The sequence below is a fragment of the Protopterus annectens genome, chromosome 2.part0 (assembly GCF_019279795.1).
Source record: "Protopterus annectens isolate FY-2018-M chromosome 2.part0, PAN1.0, whole genome shotgun sequence".
Taxonomy (NCBI): Eukaryota; Metazoa; Chordata; order Ceratodontiformes; family Protopteridae; genus Protopterus; species Protopterus annectens.
In genome coordinates this window covers 599254177-599270773 of record NC_056728.1, presented here as the reverse complement: position 1 = coordinate 599270773, position 16597 = coordinate 599254177, and the positions used below count along the sequence as shown (strand labels likewise).

The following is a 16597-nucleotide window of genomic DNA, read 5'->3' as shown; positions in this document are numbered from 1 at the left end:
CTCACCCTTTATGCCCTTCTGAATCCCTTTTAAAGTCTGCACTTGATACAGAAAGCTTGGAAATGTGAGGTAGTATATGGTGGGTTGGAGTATCTTGTCCCCTGAACAGACAGAATGGATCATTGTTAAGATGACGTATTGGTGTCCTGGGATGACATCAAATATAGACCAGACTTCAGTGAGTTTACAGACAGGTGCATTGCCTTTGGCCAGTACTCAAGGAATCTGTTAAACATCTAAGGCTATGTAAGATGTGAAGTCCACTGGGCAGTGGGTAGGGCTCTAGTGGTAAATGCTATGACAACAGGTAACAACCAGGCATTGTTTTTGACTTCTTGTGGGGTGTCACTCTCATGTCTATAATAGAGCTCTAGCTGAATGAAAACTTTGGCCTTCATTTGGCCATTGTCACCTTGTCTGACCTGTTTGCTATTCAGTTCCCTAGAGAGGACATTAGTGACAGAGGTGCAGCCATAGTTAGAGCCTAATAGGAATTGGTTCAGATCTTTTTTCTGGATTCACAGATTTCTCTGAGTATGTTTTGAATGCAAGAACAAATTGCAGAAACCTTCTTGTCTACTGTGCACACAGAAGCATTAAGATATGTTAGTAGGGAGCTCATGATTCGTGATACTGTGGCTAGGCAACCAATGGTCTATTGGCTCTATAGCCTAGTACTGATCTATGAACCTATAAATGTATGGATTTTTTCTTCAAGTCATCATTCTAGTCTGTTAGGTCTCAAGATCTTCAAAATCTTGGTCAATTATGAAATAATAATTCTAGCAGAAGAATTCCTCTGGATTATGCAAGCTTTTTGGGTTTGTTCAAATAACTGCCTCCATGATACAGTTTAAAAGGCACAACTCTGGCTTGTGGTTTAAAAAAGGGATGGCAACTGGCTTTGATGCAGAATGACAACTGTCTCTGTTGAAGCCCCCATGCTTTACATCACTAGGGGTTATCATTAGGAGAAGGGGTATGTGTTGCCATTCTACAGTTCTGCTTCTCACAGGACCAGAAAATGGCTCTAGGCATCTTAGAAGGTTACATGGAAGAATATCTGTCAGTATCTTTGCTCATGAATTCTGAACAAATCCAAAATTAATTACTCTAATTCACTTAAAAACATAATAGAATGCCTAACAGGTGTTATATCAACATACATTTTCCTGAACAATATGAAGTATGAAACTCTAATGTCTTATATTATTAACTGACTGCAATTCTCAGTGATTTACTGACTGCAATTTTCAGTGATTTACCAGGAAATAAAACATTTTACAATGGGAAGGGCAAACTATGAGGCAAAAACATGAGTGTTGTGCAAAATCAGGGACGGTTAAAAATTATACATGAATGACATCTTCATTTGGATGACGGTTAATAAACTGAGAAGACTGAGAAATAGTTTAAGCCTTCTGAAAACTTTGATATGTTTTTTCCTAATCTCGTTGCTTTTTACTTCAACAACTACAATGTCATCTTCCTTGGACCTCTGTACTCTGACTATGACTATCTCTCCTGTGTGTTCAGACCTCTGCAGCCTGATTCCTGACTGATATACTCCTTCTGGAACATATCACACCTGTGCTGTGAAGTCTGCACTGGTGTCTGGTCTTTACAATGTTAGTATATAATATATTGTTACTAACATACCTAGTCCTGTATGACCTGGGAATCTGTCTGTCTAGAATATCTATAGATACCTATTATATGCTACTCCCTCAATGGTAAGCTGCTGTGGTTCCCATAATGTCCCTGGTATCTTCTGCCTCACAATTCCTGACTCCTGGTATGGGAAGATGCCAGAGAGATGGGATAACAGTCAGGAACTATGGTCAACATCCTGTGGAGGCTTGGTGCTCCCTTGTCTGATAGAAAGTAGAATGCAGTGTCCATAATTCTCACCTGAAAGGTGAACTCTTATTGGTGGGGTTTACTGTTTTTTTTTCTTCAGTAGTGTGAAATAATGGGCCTTCCCTTAACAGAACTCCTGTGGCAGGGCATTATTCACCATCCCCTTTCCCTAGATCAACGAGACAACTTCAGCTATTCGTTCCTATCCCTCCACAACCTAGTCAAATGAGAGTAATCTAGGGAACAGTCAGGACCAGCATCTTTCTGCAGACCCAGACCCTTGCTGACACTTTATTTCTCCAGCTGCATCTTCTTTCTGTTTTACTGTTAATTACTTATGTTTATAAACTCAGGTAAATGGACTTTGACTCTGTATTGTTTGACATGAGACAGCAGACATTGGAAAAGCTCCCTTCAGAATATCCCCAGTGGTGTTTTTATGTTGGAAATAATGCTATATCAAACCTACTTAGCTTTGTCTCAAAGTAACTGCAATGAAAATAGTTTTAGTGAGCTCTTGTGATATTTTGTACAGTACAATGTCTTGTACAATCTCCTAAAATTAGCATATTTTCTTTTGTTACAATAGCTAAGTTAGTCTAAATTCTCTCTATATTACAGCTTTTAACAATACAGACTTTGTTGAAATTTTCTTGCCACAGATTCTCTGAATAACATTTCTTTTCAGACGGCATTTTGTTTAATTCCCATAAGCAATCTGACCTACTTTACTATAAACTTATTATAAATTCTGAACTTAGTCTAGCATCAGAAGCTACAGGCAATTATAAATTCTTCTTTAGTTATGTTAGAAAACTAAGGAATAGCACTAAACAACATTACTCAGAACTTGTCCAAAATGGTACTACCTACTCAGAGCTAGCAGATATAGCCAACAGTTTGTACTGCCTGACATCAATGTCAGTGGTGCGGCGGTTAGCATTGTTGCCTCACAACAATAGGTTCTCTAGTTCGATCCTCGGCTGGGATGCCTTCTGTGCGGAGTCTGCATGTCCTCCCTGTGGTCGCGTGGGTTTCCTCCGGGTGCTCCGGTTTCCTCCCACATCCCAAAGACATGCTGTAGGTGGATTGGACACTCTAAATTGGTCCTAGGTGTGAGTGTGTGTGTGTGTGTGTGTGTGTGTGTGTGTGTGTGTGTGTGTGTGTGTGTGTGTGTGTGCCTTCCGTGGAAGGTTGGGCGCTGGGCTGGCAACTCAACACTGTAAAACTCTACTGCCAATCATGAGCGGACAGGTGATCTGCTGTGGCGACCCCTAACTGGGAAAAGCCGGAAGAAGACTAGCAAACAAATTCAGTGCAAATTTCATCCCTGAAACAATTATACAGCACACACATATCCCATGGAATCTCAATCCCCCATCAAAACCAAAGAACACAATGAAAGTACTCTCCAAAGGGAAAAATAATGAAAAATACATCATCTGTGGGACCTGATAATATACTGGTTGCCTAATAAAGAGTAAAACACAAGCTCTAGTGGACTAGCACCTACAGTACCTAAGCGTAGCCACTGATTTTGTCCCTAAAGTATGGCACATAACTACTGTGATGCCCTTTCAGAAAGGTGGATCCACCACTAACCCTGGAAACTAAAAAAACATTAGCCTGACTAGCCTCATCCTCAAGCCATGGAGCACATCATAACTGACCTAATTAGCTATGATATCAAAAATCTTATAAGGCTTGAACATTCAGCAGCTGATCTTTGTTAAGGTTAGATCCTATCTAATAAATGTGATCAATGTCTTTGAGAGAGCACCTCAAGCTGTGGACACTGGACATGCTGTCCATGCAGGATACCTCAATCTAACTAAAGCTTTTGACACCATTACACATGCCAACATAATAAGCTGTAAGGTCTCCAAATTGATCCATATGTAGTTAGGTCAATAGTAAGCTGACTGAGGGATAGAACCCATGTAGTAAGGGTGGCAGGAATGTCCTCAGCAAACATGAAGGGGACCAGTAGTGTTCCTCAAGGCAATGTGCTGGGACCTGTACTATTCAGCATATACTTTACAAATCTCCACATTACAAATGGATATCTCTAGCTAACCAAGTTTGTGGAAACTACAAACTTGGTGTCATCTTCAAGTCCCCCTCTGATTCACAGAAGATCAAACTGAATTCACACATGTCAACAGCTAATGCTCAAAAACAGATTAAACGTAAATGCTAAAAATAAAATTTCATCATGGTTGGCAAATGTCCCTTCATCTATCTTGCAGTATAAACACCCTGCTTCAAAATGAAAGGGTGGCGAGAGACTTTGGAAGATGGTTAGATAATCCCTGTGCCTTTTACCATCACATTGCAAATGGGGTTAGGAAATATTTTTACCTGGTACAGTTGATTGCAAGAAGTATTTCATCTAGATCATCTAGATCCAAGGAAATTCTTATGCCTCTATATTCTGCATTGATCAGACATTATCTCAAACAGTATCAAGCAATTGGAAACACCCCAGATGTTCCTAACTAAAAAGATCACAGGCAAAAAAGACAACAGCCACCAGGACTGGCTGAAGGCACTCTTCCTTTATTCAATATCCTATAGCCTCCTTAGGTTCTATGCCTAGGCGTTTGGGGCATTAGTGTCCAGTAGTTCAAGACCTTTTATATCTTCACAAATCAAACAGTCCCACGAACAGTAGAGCCAGTGGCTTAAACTTGCTTCAGTAAATAAACAAAACATGGTGGAGAGGCAGGTTTGTCATGTGATGCTTATCACCTCTCTGGAACATACTTCCATTTCAAATTAACCAATGTGACACATTTCCTTCATTCAAAAAAGTGTTGAACAACAGGATGGACATCCATAAGTACACCCCTGGTATGACTGGCCTGTTGCTCCTTGAAAAAAGGAGATAAGGTCTAAGGGTGGGTTCTGGCAAGGCATAGATAGCCACAGTGCCCAGTTGCTTTGTACATTCTATGATTCTGTGAACAATGGGAAGTTAGTGGTAGGCAACTTACAGTGATATTCTGTGATGGTAGAATAGACTGTACATGATAAAATGCCCAAACCAAGATGTAAAGTCACATCATACAGAGAAAGAAACAGTAAATTACTGAAAAGTGAGACATGGATGCAGCAACGTCTTTTCAGACAATTCTGCTTCCCATAACAATGGAAGTTACACCACAAAGCTGCACAATCCCTGAAAACTTCAAGTCATAATTTGAAATGGACTCTAGTAGTGGTTTTGCAAAGTAGGACCATCATAGTCAAGAAATGTCCTGTCTAAGACTTGACAGCCGAGTACCTACAAGGTAGGCTTACTATGGTATGTAACTGTACTTCTCCAGTGTGGCATCATAGATAAAAATACACAGAGAGACTAGCACAGGGGTTGGCCACTAAAGTATGGCATTAGTATAACTGATTGTCAACAACTTCACATCTTTTTTCAGCCACAACTCCGGCCACAATGGCAAGATTAAAAACTATGAAACATGTTTAGAGGAAGTGAGAGGGAATTGGAGTAACTAAAAAAAAAATCACAAAGGCAAGAGGAGAACATCATAAAGACAATGGCTGTAAGTTATGCTTTAATCTCAGCCCCTGGAACTGAGAGGCAGGGCTCTAATCAGTAAGTCATCATGTATTTGGGGCAATAATATTTTAATATTATATAATAATAATCATATATAATATTATATATAGTATAATATTATTATATAATATTTTATTTTTATTTTAAAACAGGTTTCAAAAGGCACTTCCTTTAACCTAATGACAGTATTTGCACAATGCATTATGTCCTATAATGCTTCAGAGTCAAGTTGGCCAGTATTAATGTAGAAAAGCAGAATGGGCTGCATTTTGGTGGCACATTGTGTATTGGCCCTAAAATACTATTTTCAGACCTGTATCTCACACTGTTTCAAAGATACTGTATGGAAAAGCTTTACAAACAAAGAAAAAGAAAAAATCATGAAGGCCACACACACCACACACCTATCACCGTGAAATCACACACCAAACTACTTGGGGTCATCATTAACGACCATCTGAAATTTGACCTGCACATTCTTAGTAACAGTAAAAAAATCCAACAAAATCACGGACTCTTTTACAGGAATAAAAAATTATTATCCAATAAAGCCAAGATTGTTCTATCCCATGCCTGTCTTCTCTCCAGCCTACTCTATGGCTCGCAAATGCTCACCAACCTTCAAACCTCTCTCTTATCCAAACTACAATCCACCAACAACAAAATGGCTAAATTCACTGCTGACCTCCCTTGCTACTCACATCACTGCTTAGCTCTCAAAAAGTTAAACTGGCTAGAGCTTCCTCACAACTTACTTCTCTCTCAGCTTCAAATAATCCATTCCATACTGTATCCACCCTCTTTCTGTCCCAGCATTATCTCTCTCATCTCCCCCTACTCTCCACCAAGATCCCTTCGTAGCTCTGAATAAAACCTCCCTTCTATCTACAACCCTAAAACTAAAATAGTTCAGAACATTTACAACTTTCCCCTAGCCCAATACTAGAATAAATTTCCTCTGGACATTCGTAATATCAAGCACTGACATCAGTTCAAAATAGCTGTCAAAAAACAACTAAGCAATACACGAATCTGTCATTGTAACCATCATCTGTGACTGACTTCCCCCCACTATTCACCCCGATTCACCTTACCTTCTTTCTTTCTTCCATTGTTACTCCAATTTGTACTTTGACTTAGCCCTATTTTGGTCTAGTCTACCTTTTACTTAATTTGTATGGCTTCTAAAGACTGTACTTGAATCTTACTGATGCACAGTGGGTTCCACCCTCTGAAGTTATTGTGCTGAAAGACTGATGATGTTGACTGTAACTACTCTCTGATATTTTACCGTATATTAGCTACACTCTTTTATGTACTAGTTATACTGTTTTATCATATCGATTTATTATTATGTATCTCAGCTTCTTGTTATTGTTTATATTTTATGTATTTATTTTGTGGAGCTTTTCTCCAAGGGCTTCTGCTGAAAAAGGGCTTTGGCTCAGTCAGACTAACCTGGTCAGCAAATGTCAAATTATTTACTTATTTGCAGTTGTTTACCAGGATGGTCCACTGGGCCAAAAAGTGCCCATTTTCACTGGAGGCCCTGGGAGAAAATCTCCACATACAAACTAAATTTAAATACAATCAGATTTTCTACATACATAGAGAGATAACTTAAAAAACAGACATGCAATCTTATCATAAATTTCTAGCTAGAATAACAAAGGCAGTATACATTATATACAAAATATATACAAAATATACAAAGTACACTATATCATCTGCTTTGGATACTGTAGAGTGAAGACAGCAAGAGATAGTTGCATAACTGTTAAGCAGAGGGAAGAAAAAAGTTAGTGAGATCAGGTGGGGGAAGATGCTCTGATAGAGCTGGGTAGGGAATTCCAAGTTTTAACAATGGTACATGAGTAGAGAGACTGACCTCTTGCTAGATTGTAAATAAATATGTAATAAATAAATTGTAACTAAATAAATATGAAACTTATATCAAATAAAAACTACATCCCTAACACATGCAATTGGCATTTTATCAAACAAATCTTGTCACTGTATCTAGCGCCATTTCATACATATGTATTTTCAATCATGTTGGAATTGTCATCCCGTAACTATCTAGTTATCTAGCATGAAATATATGCTACTATCAGAGATTTGACAGATGGCTTGATACCCCCCCCCCTCGCCCCCAAAAGGAAGGATATATTACACTGTGTTACTGTTTAATCACAAGACAACAGCAAATGTTAGACATGATAATGGAAGTTACTGGGAAATGTTAAATGTTTGGCACTCGGCATGTAATACTAAAGAATGAGCCAGGAAAATCTAAGAATGGTACTTTACAACAAACTCACATTAAACCTGTCTAGAAAAATATCAAACAATACTTCCATTCACTTTGCACACGGTTGTACTATGAAATTTGGACATTCCCCTAAGCTATTCAGTAGAAAGCAGCACACTGGTTCATAGGCAAGCTGCCCTTGTCGGCAATTTTAAACCTAGCCAATTTCCCTTTCAAAGGTGAAAATCAAACCCTGTACCTTGTGTGTGGGAGGTAAACAACTTAGCCATTATAACAATACCCCAACTTCTGAAGTTGCAGCCATTTAAAAAGCAACCACTACCACAACTTGCTTCAAGTGAATCCTGATATAATTTATTAATTATTAACTCTGAGCAGTAATACACATATGTATCTCAGTGTCACAAACAGGTGAGATGGAGAAAAGCATCCTGAATATGGACAACTGTGGTTAGTTTGCTAAAAAAATGCAAGTTCAATCGTCATCCTCATGGTTCCTTCAACCTAGGTGAATCCATCCATCCACAAACCCTTTTTCCACATGGGGTTGTGGTGTCACGTCAACAGTGACAATCATTTAGAGTCAAGGTTTAGACTGTTAGGTGGCTATTCCTGCTTCCACACCACACACTCATGCCTAGGGCTAATTTAGAGTGTTCAATCCACTTACTTCATGTCTTTGGAATGAAACCGGAGAATCTGGAGAAAAACCCACACAAACACTGGGAGGACATGCAGACTCAGCACAGAAGGCACCCCAGCCAAGAATCGAACTGGGGAACCTCTTGCTGTGAGTCGACAATGCCATCCTCTGTGCTTCTGTTCTGCCTGCAGTTGGCTAAGTCCTGATGTTTTTTTTTTAGATATCCTTTGTGAATGTTTCTGATTGAATCAACAGTGCTTTTTTTCAAATAAAATAACAGATCTGATGCCCTTTTATTTTTTTTTGGAAATATCCATCCATTTTCAAAAATGCCTAGTATGCAAGTTGTCCTAAGGCTACATAACAGTTCAACATTGCTCAAAATATGATGAAAGACACTACAAACGTTATTGAAATGCTTATGTTTAGCTGGTTGGGGACTGGCATGATCGTCAGGGTGTTTATCTCACAGATAATAAGTACAGGCATTGATTCTCATCAAGAGAAACTGCCTCGGCTTAAAATGGTCCTAAAAGGCAGCCAGCCTAGCATCTGCTTATGAACCTGTAACAATTATGGTTACATGGTACACAGTCTTTGGGCATGCATGAAGAGCAGTCAGTGTTGCTTAGTCTGTCTTGCTGTTTTTCACACATAACAAGTTACAGAATGGAGCAGTTTTGTTGCTATAGTATGGGTGCTCTCATGCCAAAGTATGTGACAGCATTTTCTGAGACATGAACTACAATGACAACACTGACAAACCTCATGTAATCACCAATGTTTTGAGTAATACAAAAAACAGGAATTCTTTAGAGCTTAAGGGGCTTTACTTTAAAATCGGGAGTGTGTCACTTAAAAATATTCTTCAAACAAAATTGATGCCCGAGAACTCAGTTTCACAGTGGTACATCTAATTTTACTTTATTCTGTGTTTACATCCTTGCTGCACAGAACAGCTGTTTTAGTTTAACATCCCGTTAACTGTCCATGAAGAAATAGTGTTTATTGCCTTTCCCTGCCTAAGCACACGTCACCACACAGTCAGTATGACTTTCCCTGTGCAGTATTATACCCGGGTTGTTGCTGCTGACATTTGAAACATGCTGCTTTTGTTTGTTGCACTCTTTCTTGAGAGTTGCTGACAGCCCTAAGAAATATATGCACACTTGCATACACTGCCCAGCTAAGCTTCATTATGTGTTTTATCTTGTAAAGTAATCTCGGCTGTGCTGACAGCAGGATGATATACAATGAAGGACAAGAGAATGGTGGGGTCTTGCATCTTCCTCTTTCCACCTCTGACATAACCCTCTACCACTTGACCTGTGAAATTTCATTTCCAGCAATCTGGGCAAAATTATGACTACTAAACTAAAGAGACGTCCAGTACCATATCATACCACAAAATGCTTTCCCTACATTCATGTACATAGGTATTTCACACACTGGGGGTGCCCACAAAAAATTACCGGGGTATTTGATCCTTTACTTACACAGTTATTTTTCAGTGCAGCCTTTGGCTTCCATTTCAAAATAAAATTCTTAAAACAACTTCCAAAATGGGTTCAGATTTTGCCACTTTCACCAAACTACAAACTGAAATGTCAGCACAATATGAAATTTCAGTAAAGGCACTCATTTATTACTGTTTCAGTTTTCTACCATGATTATGAAAGGCTGCAGCTGGCAACTACTGCGACAACAGGACTAAGAATCTACAGCTTTTATCTAAAAAAATATATATATTTTTATCAGAATTCTGCTGCAGTCTCTCTAAATTAAATTCCTTCAGCCACTTGCCTCTGTTTAGCATCCTTGAAATTACTGCTTATGAAATACAGTAGAGTATTCAATTCCACCTCCTTTTACATTTCCAATGTTTTACCATGCCCCAGGACTTCCTGATTGTTTCAAGTTGTACTGTATGACAGTTTTGTTTATCCTCCACAAAATCTATGCCTTTGGAATCAGGATAGAGAATTCAGAATTCTCTACTTTTATGGGTAACCAATCAAATCAACAAATTCTTCCAAAAAACAGCCAGTAACAGCAAACTGCATGATAACACTGCTCCAAACGAAACAGCACCTTAGAGACTGCACTTTCTTACCAAATACAACGAAAAGCCAAATGACCTTGCTGCCTGTTATTTTTTAAGAATTTACAGATAGAAGTACACATGATGGCTTTCAAATGAGTTGCTGTCAACCTAGACACTGCAGCTCGTACTTGCTATGTAATTATTACAGCCACATTCAAACTGTAGTTTGACTAAATTAAGTTTTGACTCCACACAGACACCATCTATACACTACTGGAATGAGGTAAATGACAAAGTGCAAGTAAGTTAGCAAAAAAAAAGACATTTTCACTAAGCAGATCTCAAACCAGCTTTTTATCAACACAGCATTTGCAGCCAAATTATATTTGTTTTGTATTAAGCAGACACACATACATACACCGCACACACACACACACACACACACACACACACACACACACACACACACACACACACACACACCTCTAAGCAGATCTTCACCCTTTTAATGCTTATAATTATTTACAATACTCACCCTTAAAGTCTCACTACAGATGAAAGTTGGAGGACAATGTGCAATAGAGTATTTTTTCCTACAACCCTTCCCAGGTTCACTTTCTTAACATTTCCCAACAGCGTGGCTCACAAGATACAAAAGGTAGTGTCACCTAATAGCCTGCTGTGCTGCTCCAGGCCATCAAGATAATGACAGTCACACTCGCGCGCGTACACACACACACACACACACACTCACTCTCTATACTACACATTAACAAAAGAAGAGCAAACTAACTCCCACTGAACTGTGGCTCTGACTGTCTCATTGCAAGTAGGTTGGGCCAATGCACTTTCCTTCCCTCCCCCACCTCTTGTTCAGGTAAACAGCCCCAGTTGTCAGGTCTGCACTTCTATGCAGCTGGCTTCAGGCATTCATTTTTCGACATGCTCACTCATTTCAGCAGTTGACCCAGCAGCAGCATGCCAAGCGCAGCAGCTGGCATAGATTCCTGCAACAGCCCATAACAGGGAGCACATCCTGATACATCAGCTGCTTTAGTTCTTGCTGTATAGATTGATCCTTGTGTTCCTGTTTCTCAGTCACTAGAGAAACACACTCCCTTGATGACACCACATGGCGAAGATTCCGGTCTACCATGGCAAAGATTTCTGCCTGCCATGCAGCACAGCAAACATTTTTTACAAAATCACCAGTGAAGAATCTCAACAACAAATGTTAGTCTTAGCTTTTGAGGACAGGTTTAGTTGAAGAAATTGGTGTGTATAAACCTGTGCTATAGTGAATCAGTGGTCTGAAGCACAAAGCTACAAAATCTGTTCTGTGCAGTGTGTGCCCCAGGCTTTCTTGTACTTCTCCACTGACACCTGGTGATTCAGAGACCTGTATTACATTTGAAAGGTTTCAAGCTCTGCAAGGCAGAATAAATCTCTCTCTCTCTCTCTCTCTCTCTCTCTCTCTCTCTCTCTTTCTCATGTCTCTGCCTAGCTGTCTTTTAACTCTTTAGATTCCAGTAGATAACCCATTCAGAAACTAAATCTGTTTTCTTCTATCAGGCCCTAATACATAACAAAAAACAAAAAAAAAAACTTTCATAAGGCGAAAATGCTAGGTCAGTTAAAAATGCTCTCTAGAATGAGTTATTTTTTACGAGTATAAACCGAAAGACATCAGTTATGGTTGCTTGGGATCAAAATACATTGCTACATTTTTATTTGCAGCATTTTCTTTCATTATTTAAACATTTTCTCAGCATGTGCTAAATCTCAGTGTTCTTTAATTGAGTCCCCAGACCAATGCCACTTTACTTAACACCACCATATCAGATACCCAGTTACCTACCATTCATAGATAGTTAAACCTAAACACATGAGCGTCTTCAGTTATGTCACAATTGAGAAAGTCTGTAACTAAAGAATTGATCTATAAATACAGGTCATAATAGTGGGACAGAGATCCAATAATGCTAGTGCTCCAGCTACAATCAACACTGAAAAAATGCAGCGAAACAACTAAGACAAGTTCTACATAAGCATGTTACTACAAAACATATCTGTCGTTCTATACAAATTAGAAGAGATAGGGATACATCAATATGAGTAATTATAAATAAATCAAGAGCCTCTCCAGTACATCATGATGTTATAAAAGAATCAAGAATATCCTGAACAAACTGCAAAAGGATGTTATCATGGCACTGTGTAACTGCTATAACATCATAAAACAGCATGTACAAAATGCCATATCTTTCACTGCATTGCATTATAATCAGGAACTTATTATTATACAGTTCAATACAAATACCTGGCAAACCAGAAGATTATGCTTTTGCATTGTTTATCTATCAGTTGTTAACCAGGTAGATAAACTGCTCCAGGGACTCATTTCAGTCATGAACAACCCACAAAGTAATCACAGACATAAATTTCTTGACATCAAAGAAACCCTCTCAATTATATAATGAAACAATAGGACAATTGAGAAGCTACAGTTATAATAGTTATTGTTTGGTTTTAGCTATGCATATATTATTGTCATTGCTTCATTTTTATGTATTTCACCCTGTAGTAAATGACCAAATGTTTACTAGCACAGTGCCTGTGTCAAGGCTGAAAAGGGCCAATTAGATTTACCCACCTACCTTGTTAACAAATGTGTAAACTGAAAACAAACCACGTCATGTTCCTTGATGCACTTGGATGGAGCCCTGACTGCAACCCATGCAAACACATTTCAATTAACAGCCCTAGAACTGGAGGAGCCAGGCAGAGAGAGTGAGGAATGAAGGGGTGTGGCCACTTGGCCCACTCACCTCTCCCAAGGATGGGTGGGGTTACTTGCACCTGGAGGCACACAGAGCTGTACGATCCTGGCAGAGACTGGAGAGACCACTGCTCATACCATCATAGAGGAGGAGGAGGGTTGCTTGGACAGAATGCCCCCTAAGGACATGAAGGGACATCTACTATAGACAACCCATCGCCTGTCACTTCCAAGTACATCACCAGGTATGTGCCAGATTAGGGATGATGGGTCACAGTATCTCAGACTCAACTGCATACAGCCCAGGTCCACTGTTAATTCTGAGTCCTGGGTCACTCCGAGTTATTTATTTATTTTATTATTATAGCAGGAAAGTCAATGTATATAATGACATGAATATACATAGCAAAGCCAAAACTCTTCCAGTTGCTCAATTCACTGATGACAGCCAGGAAACAAGAAGCAGCAGCAGAAGAAGAAAACCAACCTCCCTCTTGCTGAGACAGCACAGCTATCAGCTGCCACTCAGTGCTACACCAGAGTCTGTTACCTCCCAATGTTATTTTCCAACCCTGGACAAACAATGTGTTGCAAAGCATAGTTCTGCCTTGAAAAGAGATACCCTTCTGTAGCATGCCAATGTTGTTTAAGCAACAATTACCTAAATATTTTACAAAATGTAAGAAATAACTGCATAATATAAAACAGCTGATACTTCACTAGCATGCAATGATTTCAATAAAACCCACAACTATACAGTAAAATAGGCCCTCTAAAACAAGTAAGTTTTTGGGGTGTCTTAAAACTAATCAATCAAAGTCAATCGTCTGGTTGACAAAGTTGTCATTTCCTTAAAAAAGGGGCCTAGATATCTCAGAGTGCATCTTAGAGATAGCTATCAGCACTCTGTCAGCCAAGCAGAGAAAGTAAACATGCCAGTGGAGCACCACTAACATTTTAAGGTAGACCAGAGCCAAGTCATGCTAAAACTCATAGGTCAAGATCAGAACCTTATCCACTGCCTGTAAGCGCAAAGGGAACCATGTGATGTGGTAACAGCAAGATGTACACCACACAAGCTTAACTGTGGAGTTCTGTACAGACTAAAGCCACTAAGAACTGGTGTCACACAAACCAAGGTAACGGGCAAGACAGTGCAGTAAGATAAGTACAAAGTACCATGACAATAGCAATGGTGGCATGGCCCTCTGATTGGATAAGAGTCTTTATCCAGAAATTATTGTTAAGAAAATGATTTGAAGATTTTTAAACAGCTGGCAGTTGGTCTGTAACACCATCCAGGCTCATGCCCAGATTGTGCACGCATGACAAAAACTCAAGTCCATTATCTCATATTATGTATAAGCACTGCAAGACACAATGAGCTCTGAAAAGGCTATCTGCATGGTCACTGCCTTCACCTTGGCAGGGTCAAATCTGACACAGATTCATTCATTTAAGGATGGCTGTAGGAAGTCCACAAGGGAATCGAGACTGGCATCTACTCCTGAGGGAAGGACAGGTAGTATCATTAACAAAGTGATGGTACTTGAAACCTCTCGTTTTAATGGAATCACCTAGTGGTAGAATATGCGCACTTTAAAATAACAGTCAAAACAGAACCCTATGGGGCCTGGCATCACAAAGGGTGTGATCAAGAGAGAATATGTATCCAAGACCACCTACTGGGAATGTTCTAGTAGGTAAGAGGTAAACCAGTTAAGGACTGGTTCAGAAAGGCCACAGTGGAATGACGGTACTCAATAAAGTCCCCATAATCCATGGTATTAAATGATGACAAGAGATAAAGGGGAATGAAGACTGTACACATATGCTGATCCCTGAGCATAGAAGGTTATTTATCACCCCCGTAAGAAGGGGAGGTCTCAGTGATATGACAGCAGCAAGGCGTCATCCAGGATTCAAGCTCAGAGAAGATGACATTCTCAATAATCAGTTCAAGAAACATGTATCTTGGTTAGTGACGTAATGATAGCACTTATTTACATATTTAGTCATTTGAGGATCCTTTTCAGCACCAACCTAGGTCAAAGGCATAACTAACAGTGTAAAGGTGATAAAGCAATGCACATTTGATAATAATACACAGAAAGAATGAAGGATTTTACATACAGATAATACATGCATAATAGTGTAATAATATAGTCCTTGTATTTAATGCAAGAAAGTTGATACAGCTGAACAGGACCAATACAGGACATACAGATATCAATATCATTTTACAAATATGTGTGAAGTTTCTACATACTTAAATAAAGTTATGAAAAAAGATTGCATGAAGTGTACATAGTAAAAAAGAGAGAATGTTACAGAGTACTGGGGATAGTGACTGCATTTAGAGTGAAGAGCTGAAAGGCAGCTCTAGTAATACACAAATTTTGGGGAGACAGAGAAGTGGATTGCTAGGCTGGTAAAATTAATGATTTGTGAGGAATAAGAGTAAAATATGTGGCAGCATTGTAGACACCATTAAAGTGACAGAATACATGAAACAATAGCATATAACAGTAAATGAGAATGTACTTGCAAACATGAATGATTTAAATTATGCAAGGCTGTTTTATTTTATTTATATTATATTACTTTGTTGACCAGGAACAGGACAACACGGGTTAGTGTTGATAATGGAGACCTAAATGCACAGGGCAACCAGAACAGGATAGTGGATTGCTAGGCTGGTAAAATTAATGATTTGTGAGGAATAAGAGTAAAATATGTGGCAGCATTGTAGACACCATTAAAGTGACTGAATACATGAAACAATAGCATATAACAGTAAATGAGAATGTAATTGCAAACATGAATGATTTAAGTTATGCAAGGCTGTTTTATTTTATTTATATTATATTACTTTGTTGACCAGGAACAGGACAACACGGGTTAGTGTTGATAATGGAGACCTAAATGCACAGGGCAACCAGAACAGAATATGAGGACTGCCTGGGTCCACATAAGTAGGGCAAAAGGAATGAAGGAGAAGCCATTCTAGACTTTTGTCTGGCAAATGGCTTGATGGTGGCCAACACATGGTCCAGCAAGAGAGACAGTCACAAGATCATATACAAGAGTGACCAATATGCAACTCAAGTAGAATTCCTCCTAATAAGGAATGGGTACTGGGTTAGAATGAGTGATTCAAAAGTCCTCACCGTAAAACAGTCATCCCTTAGATTAAGCCACTGGTTACCACAATCAGCTGCAAGCAGTTTTCAGAGAATGCTCTAAGGCAAACACAGACTACACTGAAGACTCGGAAGGTGACTGAAGAGAAAGCACAAGAATTCAAGGAATTACTCAGGGCTCTAGCACCTCAGGAAGAAGAGCAAATAGGCTGGCTTGAAGAAGAATGGCAGCACCTCAAATCAGCATGCATGAGGATTGCAGAACAGACATGCTGTTGA

The 16597-nt window shown here is 39.2% G+C and overlaps 1 protein-coding gene across 2 annotated transcripts in view; it reads right to left on the bottom strand.

Annotated features, from left to right (window-relative positions):
* LOC122793164 (coronin-2A-like) overlaps positions 1-16597 on the bottom strand; it is a 2539836-nt gene that overhangs the window by 1122607 nt on the left and 1400632 nt on the right. The window contains exon 1 of one of the 2 annotated variants that reach the window (XM_044060981.1): positions 10932-11163. The exons of the other annotated variant lie outside the window; for it this stretch is intronic. The gene's annotated coding sequence lies outside the window, so the exon portion shown is untranslated. Of the gene's footprint in view, positions 1-10931; positions 11164-16597 lie in introns of those variants that run through there. 2 annotated transcript variants of the gene reach the window in all.